The 15,736-nt window shown below is 53.0% G+C and overlaps 3 pseudogenes; all 3 read right to left on the bottom strand.

The window, feature by feature from the left end:
- Positions 1-3,644: 3,644 nt before the first annotated feature.
- LOC112614650 lies at positions 3,645-3,763 on the bottom strand (annotated as a pseudogene).
- A 6,849-nt stretch (positions 3,764-10,612) lies between these two features.
- On the bottom strand, positions 10,613-10,731 carry LOC112616660 (annotated as a pseudogene).
- Positions 10,732-13,228: 2,497 nt separating this feature from the next.
- Positions 13,229-13,347, bottom strand: LOC112614692 (annotated as a pseudogene).
- Between the last annotated feature and the right edge of the window lie 2,389 nt (positions 13,348-15,736).

A 15,736-nucleotide genomic window follows, 5' to 3' on the forward strand; every position in this document is an offset into this window, starting at 1 on the left:
GAAAGAAAGAAAGAAAGAAAGAAAGAAAGAAAGAAAGAAAGAAAGAAAGAAAGAAAGAAAGAAAGAAAGAAAGAAAGAAAGAAAGAAAGGAAGGAAAGAGAGAAAGAAGGAAGGAAAGAAAGAAGTAAGAAAGAGAGAAAGAAAAGAAAGAAAGAAGAAAGAAAAAAGAGATAAAGAAAAAGAAAGAAAGAAAGAATAGAAAGAGAGAGAAGGGAAGAAAGGAAGGTAGAAAAGAAAGAAAGACATGAAAGAAAGCAAAACAGCCTACAGCACCCAGTATTCCCAGACGGTCTCCCATTCAAGTACCAAACGGCCAGACCCAGCTAAGCTTCTGAGATCAGACAAGATCACGCACGTTCAGGTTCGTATGGCTGTAGATGCCAGAAGAGGCGCCTGGCTGCCCCAACAGCCCTGCCCAGCCATGACTGATGGCTTCCAGTCGGCACGGCCAGCCCGGGGATGCTGGGCTTGTATCGGGACCCCCGAGCCGCTCACCAGTGGTCTTCTCCCGGCTCCAGAGCTCTCGACCTTCCACCACGTTGGGACCACTCAGAACAGGGAGGGCTCCGAGGTGTCAGGGCCCAGGGTCCATGATCCTGGGACCCCGTCCAGGTCCAGTCCTCCGCCCTGTTGCTTAGGTATTCTTTTGGATCCGTGGTCGCTCAGGAGCTCCTGCGTGACCCCCTCTTGCCTCACCCACCCAGGACGTCAGGGCTGGCCAAGGGTGAACTGCCAGACCAGCCGTGCATGGCCTTTTCTCACAACGCCCCCACCATGGTCTCTTGTAATGACCAAGACCTGCCGGGTGGGCAAGAGGGCATGGGGGGTTGGAGGTTGGGGTACGGCCCTGCTTTGCCCTGGGCTGGCACTAGAGGCAGCAGCCTGATCTCCAGCAAGAGGAGCTGAGAGAAACCCAGACACACCTCACCACCACCAGGAACAAATCCACAGCCCAACACACAGACACACCCGGGCGCTCTTGCACGGGAACACACACCCGCGCACACACACTGACACAAACGTACACACACATGCACAAACACACGTGCATGCACACACAAATGGCTTGAAGGAGATCAAGGAAGAGATGAATGGAGAGATTGAAACCAAGGGAGGGAGAGATATAGTGATAGAGAGAGACAGGGGAGGGGGAGAGGGAAAGAGACAGACAGAGAGGCAGAGAAAGACAGAGGGACAGAGAAAGAGACAGACAGAGAGACAGAGGGAAGGTGACAGAAGTAGCATGCAGTGCCGGGTCAAACCCAGAAGAGAGAGGCACAGGGAGCTAGAGCAAGAGCAATAGAGCCTTGGAGAGGGAGTGCCCTGCTCCGGTAGGCAGGGTCCTTTTGAGCAGCCTGGGATAGGTTGAAGGGGGCTTGGACTGGGCCAGAACAGGGGGGCCAGGCTATCCATGGAACGGAGCGCTGAGACAGGTTTTGTCCTGGATCAACTACTTGCTTTGGAGGTGGGTTTCATAGGCTCCTTCCTTTGTTGGCACCTCCCTGTGCTCTTGGTGTGGTGCGGTGGGCCCCTTGATTTGCAGGGCTCACCCGTCCGTTTGGCAGGAGCCGTGGCAATGGGCGTGCCCACAGGGCCCTAGGCCTTTGTCTCTGGCGTGTCCTCGGGAATGGAGTTTACAGGAAGTTGGTGGCAATGGGAATCCGGGTGCACAGTGCCTGTTTTCCTGGTGGCTGGCGAAGCAATGTGCTTCCCCCAGATAAAGCAGCCCCTGCGTTCTGGAGCGGAGTTCTTGGCTGGCGTGTGTGGCACCTGCTGTCCCTGCCCTACCCTTCACCCTGTTTGGAAGGTTGCAGCAGCGCCTGATGGTTGAATAGAAATGCCTGGGCGTTCCAGGAGCCGGAAGGCACCGGGAACGTTAGGGAACCCGTGCCTGCACATTTGGGGTCCGTCCCCCTGCCCTCCCAGGCTGGAACCAGGCTCCTGGCAGAGTGGCAGTGAGGCAGAAGCGGTGGGGTCCTGCTGCCCAGTGGTACTTTGGTGGCGGACACCCAGGAGAAGGTTCCTGGCTGCAGCAGGTGTGTAGGCGGGGGATAAAGCGGGGGCAGATTCACCGAAGGTTGGGAAGCACGCTGACAGTAGGGGGAAGGAAGGGAGGGGGGAAGCCACAAAAGCCAACACCAGGCCAGGCACAGTGGATCACGCCTGTAATCCCAGCACTTTGGGAGGCCGAGGCCTGTGGATCACAAGGTGAGGAGATCCAGACCAGCCTGGCTAACACGTTGACACCCCATCTCTACTAAAACTTCAAAACATGAATTGGGAGTGGCCGGCGCTGGCAGTCCCAGCTGTTCAGGAGGCTGTGGCAGGAGAATGGCGTCAACCCGGGAGGCCAAGCTTGTGGTGAGACAAGATCGCGCCACTGCACTCCAGCCAGGGTGACACAGTGAGACTCTGTCTGGAAGAGAGAGAGAGAGAGAGAGAGAGAGAGAGAGAGAGAGAGAGAGAGAAAGAAAGAAAGAAAGAAAGAAAGAAAGAAAGAAAGAGAAAGAAAAGGAAGAAAGAACGATAGCAAGATGAAAGAAAGAGAAAGAAAAGAAAGAAAGAATGATTGCAAGATGAAAGAAAGAAAGAAAGAAAAAGAAAGAAAGACAGAAAAAGGAAAGAAAGAAAGAGAGAGAAAGAAAGGAAAGTGAGAGAGAACTAAAGAAAGAAGAAAGAAAGAACAAGAGATAATGAGAAAACATGGAAAGAAAGAAAGAAAGGAAGGAAGGGAGAGAGAGACAATTAAAGAGTAAGAAAGAAAGAAAGAAAGAAAGAAAAAGAAAGAAAAGAAAGAAAGTAGGAAAGAAAGAAGAAAGAAAGAAAGTAGGAATGAAAGAAGAAAGAAAGAGACAAAGAAAGAAAAGAAAGTAGGGAGAGAGACAGAAAGAAAGAATGAAGTAAAGAAAGAAAGAAACTAAGAAAGAAAGAAAGAAAGAAGAAAGAAAGAAGGAAAGAAAGGATAAAGGAGAGAAAGAAAGAAAAGAGGGAAAGAAAGAAGGAGAAAGAAGAAAAGAAAAAAGAACGAAAGAGAGGAAAGACAAAAAGAGAAAGAAAGAAGGAAATAAAGAAAGCAAGAAGAGAAGAGAGAAAGAAATAAAAGAAAGAAAGAAGGAAGAAAGAAAGAATGAAAAGGAGAAAAGAAGGAAGGAAGGAAAGAAAGGGAGAGAGAGAGAAAGAAAGAGTAAGAAAGAAGGAAAGAGAGAGATAAAAGAAAGAAAAGAGAGAAGAAAGAAAGAAAGTCAGAAAGAAAGAAGAGACAAAGAAAGAAAAGAAAGTAGGAAGAGAGACAGAAAGGAAAGAATGAAGGAAAGAAAGAAACAAACAAAGAAAAAAGAAAGAAGAAAAGAGAGAAAGAAGGAAAAGAGGGAAAGAAAGAAAGAGAAAGAAGAAAAGATAAAAGAACGAAAGGGAGGAAAGACAAAAAGAGAGAGAAAGAAAGAAGGAAATAAAGAAAGCAAGAAGAGAGAAAGAAAGAAAGAATGAAAGGGAGAAAAGAAAGAAAGAAGGAAGGAAAGAAAGAAAGAAGGAAAGAAAGAAAGAAAGAAAGAAAGAAAGAAAGAAAGAAAGAAAGAAAGAGAAGGAAGGAAGAGAGGGAGAGAAGGGAAGAAAGGAAGGTAGAAAAGAAGGAAAGACAGCTAAAACTCCTACAGCGCCCAGTATTCCCAGGTGGTCTCCCATCCAAGAATTACCAAGACCCGACCCTGCTTAGCTTCCAAAATCAGACGAGATCGGGCAGGTTCAGGGTGGCATGGCCGTAGTCACCTGCAGAGCCGCCTGGCTGCCCCAAGAGCTCGGCTCAGCTATGCCCACCGGTTTCCAGCTGGCACCGCCAGCCCAGGGCCGCCGGGCTTAGAAAAGGACCTCTGAGACGCTCACCCGTGGCCTTCCCCCAGCTCCCGAGCTCCGGAGCTTCCACCACGTCCGGCCCACTCGGAAAAAGAAGTGCTCCGAGGCGTTAGGGCCCAGGGCCCAGAATCCTAGGACCCTGTCCCATCCTCCGCCCTGTGACGGATGTATTCTTTTGGATCCCTGGCCACTTAGGAGCTCCTGCGAGGCCCCCTCATATCCCACCCACCCAGAGCCGTCATGGCTGGTCAAGGAAGAACAGCCGGAACAGCTGCGCATGGCCTTTTTCTCACAGCGCCCCCACAAAGGTCACTTGTCCAGACCAAGACCCAGCCGGTGGGCAAGAGGGCGTGGGGGGTTGGGGGTTGAGGGATGGCCCTGTTTGCCCCGGGCTGGCACTAGTGCCTGCAGCCTGATCCCCGGCGAGAAGGGCTGAGAGAAACCCAGACACACCCCACCACCACCAGGAGCAAATCCACAGCCCCACACACAGACACACCCGGGCGCTGGCGCACAGGAACCCCCACACACGCGTGTACACAGACACAGACATACACACACACATACACACAAACACATGCACACACAAATAAAAGTCTTGAAGGAGAACAAGGAAGAGATGGATGGAGAGATTGAAACTGATGGTGAGAGAGAGACATCCATCGAGAGAGACAGGGGAAAAGAAGAGGGAAAGAGACAGACTGAGATTCAGAGAAAGAGAGAGGGACAGAGAAAGAGAGACAGAGACAGAGGGAAGGTGACAGAAATAGCGGGAGGTGCAGGGGAAACTCAGAAGATAGAGGGGGAGGGAGGTAGAGAGCGAGAGAGATAGAGCCATGGAGAGGGAGCTCCCTGCTCCGGTAGGCAGGGCCCTTTTGTGCAGGCCAGGATAGGGTGGAGGGGGCATGGGCTGAGCCAGAACAGGGTGACCAGGCCATCCATGTAAGAGGAGCAATGGAGCACTGAGACTGGTTTTGTCTAGGGTTAATTGCTTGTTTGGAGGTGTGTTTTGTAGGCTCCTTAATTTGTTGGCACCTCCCTGTGCTCCTGGTATGGTGTGTTGGCCCCTAGATTCGCAGAGTGCGACCGACCATATGGCAGGAGCCATGGCACCGGGCGTACACACGGTGCCCGAGGCCTGGGTCTCAGGCATGTCCTCGGGACTGGAGTTTACACGAAGTTGGTGGCAATGGAATCCGGGTGCACACGGACTGTTTTCCTGGTGGCTGGCAAAGCAAGGTCTTCCCCCGGATAAAGTGGCCCCTGCGTTCTGGAGCGGAGTTCTTGGCTGTCGTGTGTGACACCCTCTGCCCCTGCCTGCCCCATCCCCCGGTTTGGAAGGTTGTGGCGGTGTTTGATGAGTACATTGAATCGCCTGGGCGTTCCGGGAGCAGGAAGGAAGCGTGAAGGGGAGGGAACCTGCGCCTGTGTCTTTATGGTCGCACCCCCTGCCCTCCCGGGATGGACCCGGGCTCCTGGCTTGGCGGCGGCAAGGGGGAAGCGTTGGGAGGCTGCTGCTCGGTTGTGCTTTCGTGGCGGACCCTCAAAAGGACTTCCCCGGCTGCAACGGTGCTATAGGCAGGCGATAAAGTGGGAGCAGTGTCGGGGTCGGTTGGGAAGCATGGCAACAGTAGGGGGAAGGGAGGGAGGGGGGAAACCGCAGAAGACTATAGCAGGCCCTGTGCGGTGAATCGCCTGTAACCACAGCATGTTCGATTTCCAAGGAGGGTGGATCATGAGGTCAGGAGATCCAGACCAGCCTGGCTAACACTGTGAAACACCGTCTCTACTAAAACTACAAAACATGAGCCCGGCTATAGCCCCCGAGGAGAATGGTGTGAATGTGCGAGGCGGAGCTTGCAGTGAGCCGAGATCATGCCACTGCACTCCATCCTGAGTGACAGAGAGAGACTCCCTCTGGAAGAGAAGGAAGGAAGGAAGGAAGGAAGGAAGGAAGGAAGGAAGGAAGGAAGGAAGGAAGGAAGGAAGGAAGGAAGGAAGGAAGGAAGGGAAGGAAGGAAGGAAACAAAGAAAGAAACAAAGAAACAAGGAAAGAAAGGAAAGAAATAGAAAAGAAGAAAGAAAGAAAGAAAGAAAGAAAGAAAGAAAGAAAGAAAGAAAGAAAGAAAGAAAGAAAGAAAGAGAGAAAGAAAGAAGGAAAGAGAAAAAGAAAGAAAAGACAGAAGGAAGGAAGAGAGAGAAGAAAAAAAGGAAAGTAGAAAAGAAAGAAAGAGAAGAAAGAAAGCAAAAAAGCCTACAGCACCTGGTATTCCCAGGCGGTCTCCTATCCAAATCCTGCTAAGCAGCACCAACCCTGCTTAGCTTCTGAGATCAGATGAGATCTCACGTGTTCAGGGTCGTATGTCCCTAGATGCCGGCAGAGGTGCTTGGCTGCCACAAGAGACCAGCCCAGCCATGCCTGCCAGCTTCCAGCTGGCACCACCAGCCCAGGGCCTCTGAGCTTGCATCTGGACCCCGAGCCACTCGCCTGTGGCCTTCCCCCAGCTCCCGAGCTCCTGAGCTTCCACCACGTATGGCCCGTTTGGATCAGGGATTGTGGGCCCAGGACCCACAATCCTGGGACCCCGTCCGGTCCTCTGCCCTGTCACGGAGGTACTCTTTTGGATCCCTGGTGGCTCAGGAGCTCCTCTGAGGCCCCCACTTGCACCACCCAGCCAGAGCTGTCAGGGCTGACCAAGGGAGAATAGGTTGCCCAGTGGCGCGTGGACTTTATCTCACAACGCCAACACCCAGGCCTGCGCCTTTGGGGTCCAGCCCCCTACCTCCCAGGCTGGAGCTGGGCTGCTGCAGGGCGGCAGCTAGGAGGAAGGGGTGGAATGCTGCTGTCTGGTGGTGCCTTGGTGGCGCAACCCCAGAAGGAGTTCACCGGGTGCGTCGGGAGTGTACGGGCATGATAAAGTGGGAGCAGATTCAGGGGAGTTTGGGAAGCATGGCGATAGTAGGGGAAAGGGAGGGAGGGGGGAAGCCACAAAAGCCTATTGCAGGCTGGGCCTGGTGGATCACGAATGTAATCCCAGCACTTTGGGAGGCCAAGGCATGTGGAATACGAGGTGAGGAGATCCAGACCAGACTGGCTTACACAGTGAAACCTCGTCTGCACTAAAACTACAAAACATGAGCCAGGTGTGGTGGTGGGCGCCTATAGTCCCAGCTGCTTGGGAGACTGAGGCAGGAGAATGGCATGAACCCAGGAGGCAGGGCTTGCAGTGAGCTGAGATCGTGCCACTGCACTCCAGCCTGGGTGTCAGAGCGGGACACTGTTTAGAAGAAAAAGAAGAAAGAAGGAAAGAGATAGAGAGAAAGAAAGAAAGAAAGAAAGAAAGAAAGAAAGAAAGAAAGAAAGAAAGAAAGAAAGAAAGAAAGAAAGAAAGAAAGAAAGAGAAAAAGAAAGAAAAGAAAGAAGGAAGGAAAGAAAGAAAAAAGAATGAAAGAATAAAAGAAAAAAAAGAAAGAAGGAATGAAAGAAAGGAAAAAAGAAGAGAGAGAGAGACAGAGAAGGGAAGAAAGGAAGCTGAAAAGCAAAGAAAGACATGAAAGAAAGCAAAAAAGCCTACAGCACCTGGCATTTTCCCATCCAAGTACTAACCAGGCCCGACCTTGCTTAAGCTTCAAAGATTAGACGAGATCGGGCGCATTCAGGGTGGTATGGCCGTAGATGCTGGTAGAGGTGCCTGGCTGCCCCAAGAGCCCAGCACAGCCATGCCCACTGGCTGACAGCACGCACCGCTGGCCCATGGCCGCCGGGCTCGAATCAGGACCCCCGTGCCGCTTTCCCTGGCTCCCGAAATCCCGAGGTTCCACCACATCAGGCCTGCTCAGAACAGGGAGTGCTCCGAGGCGTCAGGGCCCAGGGCCCACAGTCCTAGGACCCCGTCCAGTCCTCCGCGCTATTGCGGACATATTCTTTTGGATCCATGGCTGCTCAGGAGCTCCTGTGGGGCCCCTGATGCCCCAATCACCCACAGCTGTCAGAGCTGGCCAAGACTGAACAGCTGGAGCAGCCACGCCTGGCATTTTTCTCACAACGCACCCAACACAGTGACTTGTCCCAACCAAGACCCGACCGGTGGGCAAAAGGGCATGGGCGGTTGGGGGTTGGGAGATGGTCCTGCTTTCCCCGGAACTGGCACTAGGGCCAGCAGCCTGATCCCCGGCAAGAGGGGCTGAGAGAAACCCAGACACACCGCACCACCACCAGGAGCAAATCCACGGCCCCACACACAGACACACCCAGGCGCTCACGTGCGGGAACCCAGACATGCACGCACCCACACACACAGAAACACACACACACACACACACACACATGCAAGACCACACAAACGGCTTGAAGGAGAGCAAGGAACAGATGGATGGAGAGATTGAAACTGAGGGAGGGAGAAAGACAGCAATCAAGAGAGACAGGGGAGGGGGAGAGGGAAACAGACAGACAGAGAGGCAGAGAAAGAGAGAGGGACAGAGGAAGGCAGAGAGACAGAGAGACAGATGGAAGGCGACAGAAGTAGCACGAGGTGCAAGCACAAATCCAGAAGAGAGAAGGGGATGGAGATAGAAAATGAGAGCTATAGAACCTTGCAGAGGGAGCACCTGCTCCAGTAGGCAAGTCCCTTTTGAGCAGGCCGGGATAGGGTGGAGGGGGCTTGGGCTGGGCCAGAACAGGGTGGCCAGGCCTTCCATGGGAGAGGAGCAATGGAGCACTGAGATGGGTTTTGTCTTGGATTAATTGTCTGCTTTGCAGGTGGATTTCGTAGGCTCCTTCCTTTTTTGGAACCTCTTTGTGCTCTTGGTGTGGTGCAGTGGTCCCCTTGATTTGCAGAGGGCACCCACCCGTTTGGCGTGAGCCGTGGCACCAAGCGTGCCCACAGGGCCCGAGGCCTGGGTCTCTGGCGTGTCCTCGGGACTGGAGTTTAAACGGAGTTTTCGGCAATGGGAACCCGGGTGCACAGGCACTGTTTTCCTGGTGACAGGGGTAGCAATGTCCTTCCCCCGGATAAAGCATCCGCTGCAATCTGGACCGGAGGTCTTGGCTGGCGTGTGTGGCACCCACTGCCCCTGCCTGTCCCTTCCCCCGGTTTGGAAGGTTCCAGCGTCGCCTGATGAGTGGATTGAAATGCCTGAGCATTCCAGAAGGGGGTAAGGTCCCAAAAGGCAGGAAACCCGTGCCTGCACCTTTGGGGTCCGGCCCCTGCCCTCCCGGGCTGGAGACGGGCTCCTGGCGGGGCGGCAGTGAGGCGCAAGCGGTGGGATGCTGCCGCCTGGTGATGCTTTGGTGGCGGACCACCAGGAGGAGGTCCCTGGCTGCGGCGGTGGTGTAGGCAGACAATAAAGTGGGAGTAGAGTCAGGGTAGGTTGGGAAGCATGGCGACAGTAAGGGGAAAGGAGGGAGGGGGAAGCCACAAAAGCCTACAGCAGGCCAGGCACGCTGGATCACGCCTGTCATGCCAGGACTTTGGGAGGCTGAGGCGGGTGGATCACAAGGTCAGGAGATCCAGACCAGCATGGCTAGCACGGTGAAACCCCATCTCTACTAAAACTACAAAACATGAGCTGGGCATGGTGGCAAGCACCTCTAGTCCCAGGTGCTCAGGAGACAGAGGCAGGAGAATGGCGTGAACCCAGGATTCGGAGTTTGCAGTGAGCCGAGATCATGCCAGTGCACTCCAGCCTGGGTGACAGAGCTAGACACTGGCTAGAAGAGAAAGAAAGAAAGAAAGAAAGGAAGGAAGGAAGGAAGGAAGGAAGAAAGAAAGAAAGAAAGAAAGAAAGAAAGAAAGAAAGAAGAAAGAAGGAAGGAAGGAATAAGAAAGAAGGAAGGAAGGAAAGAGAGAGAGAGAAAGAAAGGAAGGAAGGAAGGAAGGAAGAAGGAAAGAAAGAAAGAAAGAAAGAAAGAAAGAAAGAAAGAAAGAAAGAAAGAAAGAAAGAAGAAAAAAATAAAGAAAGAAAGGAGAGTGAGAACGGAACCCGTGCCTGCAACTTTGGGGTCTGGCCCGCTGCCCTCCTGGGCTGGAGCTGGGCTCCTGGTGGAGTGGCAGCGAGGCGGAAGAGGTGAGGCCTGCAGCCCGGTGGTGCTTTGGTGGTGAACCCCCAGGAGGAAGTCCCAGGCTGCAGCGAGTGTCTAGGCAGGGAATGAAGGGGGAGTAGAGTCAGGGGAAGTTGGGAAGCATGGCGACAGTAGGGGGAAGGGAGGGAGGTGGGAAGCCACAAAAGCCTACAGCAGGCCGGGCACGGTGGTTCATGCCTGTAACCCCAGCATTTCGGGAGGCCGAGGCGGGAGGATCACGAGTTCAGGAGATCTACACCAGCCTGGCTAATACGGTGAAACCCAGTCTCTACTAAAACAACAAAACATGAGCCATGCGTGGTGGTGGGTACCTGTATTCCCAGGTACTCAGGAGGCTGAGGCAGGAGAATGGCATGAAGCCGGGAGGCCGAGCGTTTTGTGAGCCAAGATCTTGCCACTGCACTCCAGCCTGGGTGACAGAGCAAGACTCCATCTGGAAGAAAAAGAAAGACAGAAAGAAAGAAAGAAAAGAAAGAAGGAAAGAAAGAAGAAAGAAAGAAAGAAATAGAGAAAGAGAGAAAGAGAAAGAAAGAAAGAAAGAAAGAAAGAAAGAAAGAAAGAAAGAAAGAAAGAAAGAAAGAAAGAAAAGAAAAGAAAGAAAGAAAGGAAGGAAGAGGAGAGAGAGAAGGGAAGAACGGAAGGTAGAAAAGAAAGAAAGACAAGAAAGAAAGAAAGCAAAAACGCCTGTAGCACCCGGTATTCCCAGGAGTCTCCCATTCAACTACTAACCAGACCCGACCCTGCTTAGCTTCCAGAGAACAGACAGGATCTGGTGCATTCAGGGTGGTATGGTCATAGACCCCAGCAAAGGCCCTTGGCTGCCCCAAGAGCCTGGGCCAGCCATGTCTGCCAGCTTCCAGCTGCCACCGACAGCCCAGGGACACTGGGCTCTGATCGGGACCCCCTGAGACCCTCGCTCGCAGCCTTCCCCTTGCTCCTGATCTCCCGAGCTTCCAACATGTCGAGACCACTCAGAATAGGGAGTGCTCCAAGGCATCAGGGCCCAGGGCCCATGCTTCTGGAACACTGTCTGGTCTTCCGCCCTGTCACGGACGTATTCTTTTGGATCTCTGGCCACACAGGAGCACCTCCATGGCACCCTCTTGCCGCAACCACCCAGAGCCATCAGGGTTGTCCAAGGGCAAACAGCACTCCCAGCCACAGGTGGACTTTTGTCACAACGCTCCCACCACAGTCACTTGTCCTGACCAAGACCCGGCTGGTGGGCAAGAGGGTGTGGGGGATTGGGAGTTGGAGTATGACCCTGCTTTGCCCCAGGCTGACACTGGAGCCGGCAGCCTGATCCCCAGCGAGAGGGGCTGAGAGACCCAGACACACCCCACCACCACCAGGAGAAAATCCACAGCACCACACACAGACACACCCGGGCTCTCGCACGGAGTAACACACACATGTGCGTGCCCACTCCCGTGCAGAAATGTGCACGCACACACACACATATGCAAGCACACACAAACGACTTGAAGGAAAGCAATTAAGAGATGGAAGGAGAGATTGAAAACGAGGGAGGGAGAGAGACAGCAATCCAGAGAGACAGGGGAGAGGGAGAGGGAGACAGACACAGAGGCAGAGAAAGAGAGAGGGACAGAGAGAGAGAGAGAGACAGATAGACAGAGGGAAGTCGACAGAAGTAGCGTGAGGTGCAGTGTCAAACCCAGAAGAGAAAGAGGGAGGGAGCTAGAGAGTGAGAGCGATAGAGCTTTGGAGAGGCAGCTCCCTGCTCCGGTAGTCAGAGCCCGTTTGAGCAGGCCAGGTTAGGGTGGAGGGGGCATGGGCTGGGCCAGAACAGGGTGACCAGGTCGTCCATGCAAGAGGAGCAATGGAGCGCTGAGACAGGTTTTGTCTTGGATTAATTGCTTGCTTTGGAGGTGGGTTTCTTAGGCCCCTCCCTTTGTTGGCACCTCCCTGTGCTTTTGGTGTGGTGCGGTGGGCCCTGACATTTGCCGAGGGTGCCCGCCCATTTGGAGACAGCCATGACACTAGGTGTGACCACGGGGCCCAAGGCCTGTGTTTCTGACATGTCCTTGGGATTGGAGTTTACACGAAGTTGGTGGCGATGGAAATCCAGATGTACAGGGTCACTTTTCCTTGTAGGTGGCGAAGCAATGTCCTTCCCCTGGATAAAGCAGCCCCTGCCTTCTGTAGCAGAGGTCTTGGCTGGCATGTGTAGCACCCACTGCCTCAACCCGCCACTTCCCCTGGTTTGGAAGGTTGCGGCAGCGCCGGATGAGCAGTTTGAATCGCCTGGGCGTTCTGGGAGCAGGAAGGCACTGCGAAAGGCAGGGAACCCGCGCCTGAGCTTTGGGGTCAGGCCCTTGCACTCCCGGGCTGCAGTCGGGCTCCTGGCAGGGTGGTTGCAAGGTGGAAGCGGTGGGACGCTGCTGCCCAGTGGTGGTTTGGTGGCAGACCCCCAGAAGGAGGTCCCCGGCTGCGGCTGCAGCGGAGGTGTAGGCAGGCGATAAAGGGGGAGCAGAGTCAGGGGAGGTTGGGAAGCATGGCAACAGCAGGGGGAAGGGAGGGAGGGGGGAAGCCACAGAAGACTACAGCAGGACCTGCGGGGTGGGTCACGCCTGTAATCCCAGCACTTTGGGATGCTAACACAGGTGGATGACGAGGTCAGGAGATCCAGACCAGCCTGGCTAACACGGTCAAACCCCATCTCTTCTAAAACTACAAAACATGAGCCAGGCGTGGTGCCAGGTATGGTGTCGGGCGCCTGTAGTCCCACCTGCTCCGGAGAATGAGGCAGGAGAACGGTGTGAAACCAGGTTGCAGAGCTTGCATTGAGCCGAGATCGCACCACTGCACTCCAGCCTGCATGACAGAGCAAGACTCCATCAAAGAAAGAAAAGGAAAGAAAGAAAGAAAGAAGAAAGAGAGAAAAGAAAGAAAGAAAGAAAGAAAGAAAGAAAGAAAGAAAGAAAGAAAGAAAGAAAGAAAAAAGAAAGAAAGAAAGAAAGAAAGAAAGAGAGAGAGAGAAAGAAAGAAAGAAAGAGAAAGAAAGAAAGAAAAGAAAGAAGGAAAGAAAGAAGAAAGAGAGAAAGAAGGAAAAAAGAAAGAAAAGAGGAAAGAAAGAAGAAAGAAGGAAAGAAAGAAATAAAGAAGGAAAGAAAGAAGAAAGAAAGAAAGAAAGAAAGAAAGAAAGAGGGAAAGAAAGAAAGAAAGAAAGAAAGAAAGAAAGAAAGAAAGAAAGAAAGAAAGAAAGAAAGAAAGAGTGAGAGAGAGAGACAGAGAGAGAAGTGAAGAAAGGAAAGTACAAAAGAAAGAAAGCAAAAAAGCCTACAGCACCCAGTATTCCCAGGTGGTCTCCCATCCAAGTACTAACCAGGCCCGACCCTGCTTAGCTTCCAAGATCAGACTAGATCGGGCGCGTTTAGGGTGGTATGGCCATAGATGCTAGATCAGGACTCCTGAGACACTTGCCTGTGGCCTTCTCCCGGCTCCAGAGCTCCCGACCTTCCACCACGTTGGGCCCACTCGGAACAGGGAGTGCTCCGAGGCATCAGGGCCCAGGGCCCATGATCCTGGGACCCCGTCTGATCCTCTGCCTTGTCACTTAGTTATTCTTTTGGATCTGTGGTCACTCAGGAGCTCCTGTGAGACCCCATCTTGCCCCACCCAGCCAAAGCCCTCAGGGCTGGCCAAGGGCGAACACTTGGACCAGCAGAGCATGGCCTCTTTCTCACAACCACCACCATGGTCGCTCTTCCCCAACAAGAACTGGCCTGTGGGCAAGAGGGCGTGGGTGGTTGGGGGTTGGGGGATGGCCCTGCTTGACTCCAGGCTGGCACTAGAGCCGGCAGCCTGATCCCTGGTGAGAGGGACTGAGAGAAACCCAGACACACCCCATCACCATCAGGAGCAAATCCACAGCCCCACACACAGACACGCATGGGCGCTCGCATGCAGTAACCCACATACGCACATGAGCACACACACAGACACACACAAACACACACACACGCGTGCACGCATACACAAACGTCTTGAGGGAGAGCAGGGAAGCGATGGATGGAGAGATTGAAACCGAGGGAGGGAGAGAGACAACGATCGAGAGAGACAGGGGAGGGGGAGAGGGAAAGAGACAGACAGAGAGGCAGAGAAAGAGGGAGGGAGAGGGAAAGAGAGACAGAGAGACAGGGGGAAGGCGACAGAAGTAGGACGAGGTGGAGGGGCAAATACAGAAGAGAGAGGGGGAGGAAGGAAGAGAGCAAGAGCAATAGAGTCTTGGACAGGGAGCATCATTCTCCATTAGCCAGGGACGTTTTCAGCAGGCCGGGATAGGGTGGAGGAGACTTGGGCTGGGCCAGAACAGGGTTTCCAGGACGCCTATGCAAGAGGAGTAACGGAGCACTGAGACCGGTTTTGTCTTGGATTAATTGCTTCCTTTGGAGGTAGATTTCGTAGGCTACTGCCTTTATTGGCACCTCCCTGTGCTCTTGGTGCAGTGCGGTGGGCCCCTCGATTTGCAAAGTGCCCCCACCCGTTTGGCAGGAGCCGTGGCACTGGGTGTGACCAGGAGGCCTGAGGCCTGGGTCTCTGGCATGTCCTCAGGACTTTAGTTTACCCGAAGTTGGCAGCAATGGGAATCCGGGTGCAGGGAGACTGTTTTCCTAGTGGCTGGGGAACCAATGTCCTTCCCCTGGATAAAGCAGTCCCTGCGTTGTGGAGCAGAGGTCTTGGCTGGTGTGTGTGGCACCTGCTGCCCCTGCCTGCCCCTTCCCCCAGTTTGGAAGGTTGAGGTTTCACCCGACGAGTGGATTGAATCACTTGGGCATTCCGGGAGCGGGAAGGCACCGCGAACAGCAGGCAACACGCGTCTGTGCCCTTGGGATCTGGCCCCCTGCCCTCCCGGGCTGCAGCCGGACTCCTGATGGGGTGGCAGCGAGGTGGAAGCAGTGGTATGCTGCTGACCGGTGGCACTTTGCTTGCAGAGCCCCAGGAGGAGGTCCCCAACTGAGGCTGCGGCGTGTGCGTAGGTGGGTGATAAAAGGGGTGTAGAGTCAGGGGAGGTTGGGAAGCATGTTGACAGTAGGGGGAAAGGAGGGAGGGGTGAAGCCCCAAAAGCCTACAGCAGGCCAGGCACAGTGGATCACGCTTGTAATCCCAGCACTTTGGGAGGCAGAGGCGGGTGGATCACGAGGTCAGGAGATCCAGACCAGCCTGACTAACACGGTGAAACCAAGTCTCTATGAAAACTACATAACATGACACCGGCATGGGGGTGGGTGCCTGTAGTCCCCGCTGCTCGGGAGGGTGAGGCAGGAGAATGGCGTGAATGTGCTACGAGGAGCTTCCAGTGAGCCGAGATCATGGTACTGCACTCCACTGTGGGTGATAGAGCGAGGAAGAAAAAGAAGACAGAAGAGAAGAAAGAAAGAAGGAAGGAAGGAAAGAAAAAAAGAAAGAAGAAAGAAAGAAAGAAAGAAAGAAAGAAAGAAAGAAAGAAAGAAAGAAAGAAAGAAAGAAAGAAAGAAAGAAAGAGAAAGAAAGAAAGAAAAGAAGGAAAGAAAGAAAGAAAAGAAAGAAAGAAAAAAAGTGAGAGAGAGAGAAAGAAAAAAGAGAGAGAGGGAAACAAAGAAAGAAAGAAAGAGAGAAAGAAAGGAAAGAGAAAAAAGAAAGAGAGAAAGAAGAAGGAAAGAAGAAAGAAAGAAAGAGAAAGAAAGAAACAAACAAACAAACAAACAAAGAAAGAAACAAAGAAAGAAATACATGAGAGAGAGAGAGAAAAGGGAAGAAAGGAAGGTAGAAAAGAAAGAAAGACAAGAAAGAAAGCAAAAAAGC

This window comes from Theropithecus gelada, chromosome 1 (assembly GCF_003255815.1).
Source record: "Theropithecus gelada isolate Dixy chromosome 1, Tgel_1.0, whole genome shotgun sequence".
In the NCBI taxonomy this organism is placed as follows: Eukaryota; Metazoa; Chordata; class Mammalia; order Primates; family Cercopithecidae; genus Theropithecus; species Theropithecus gelada.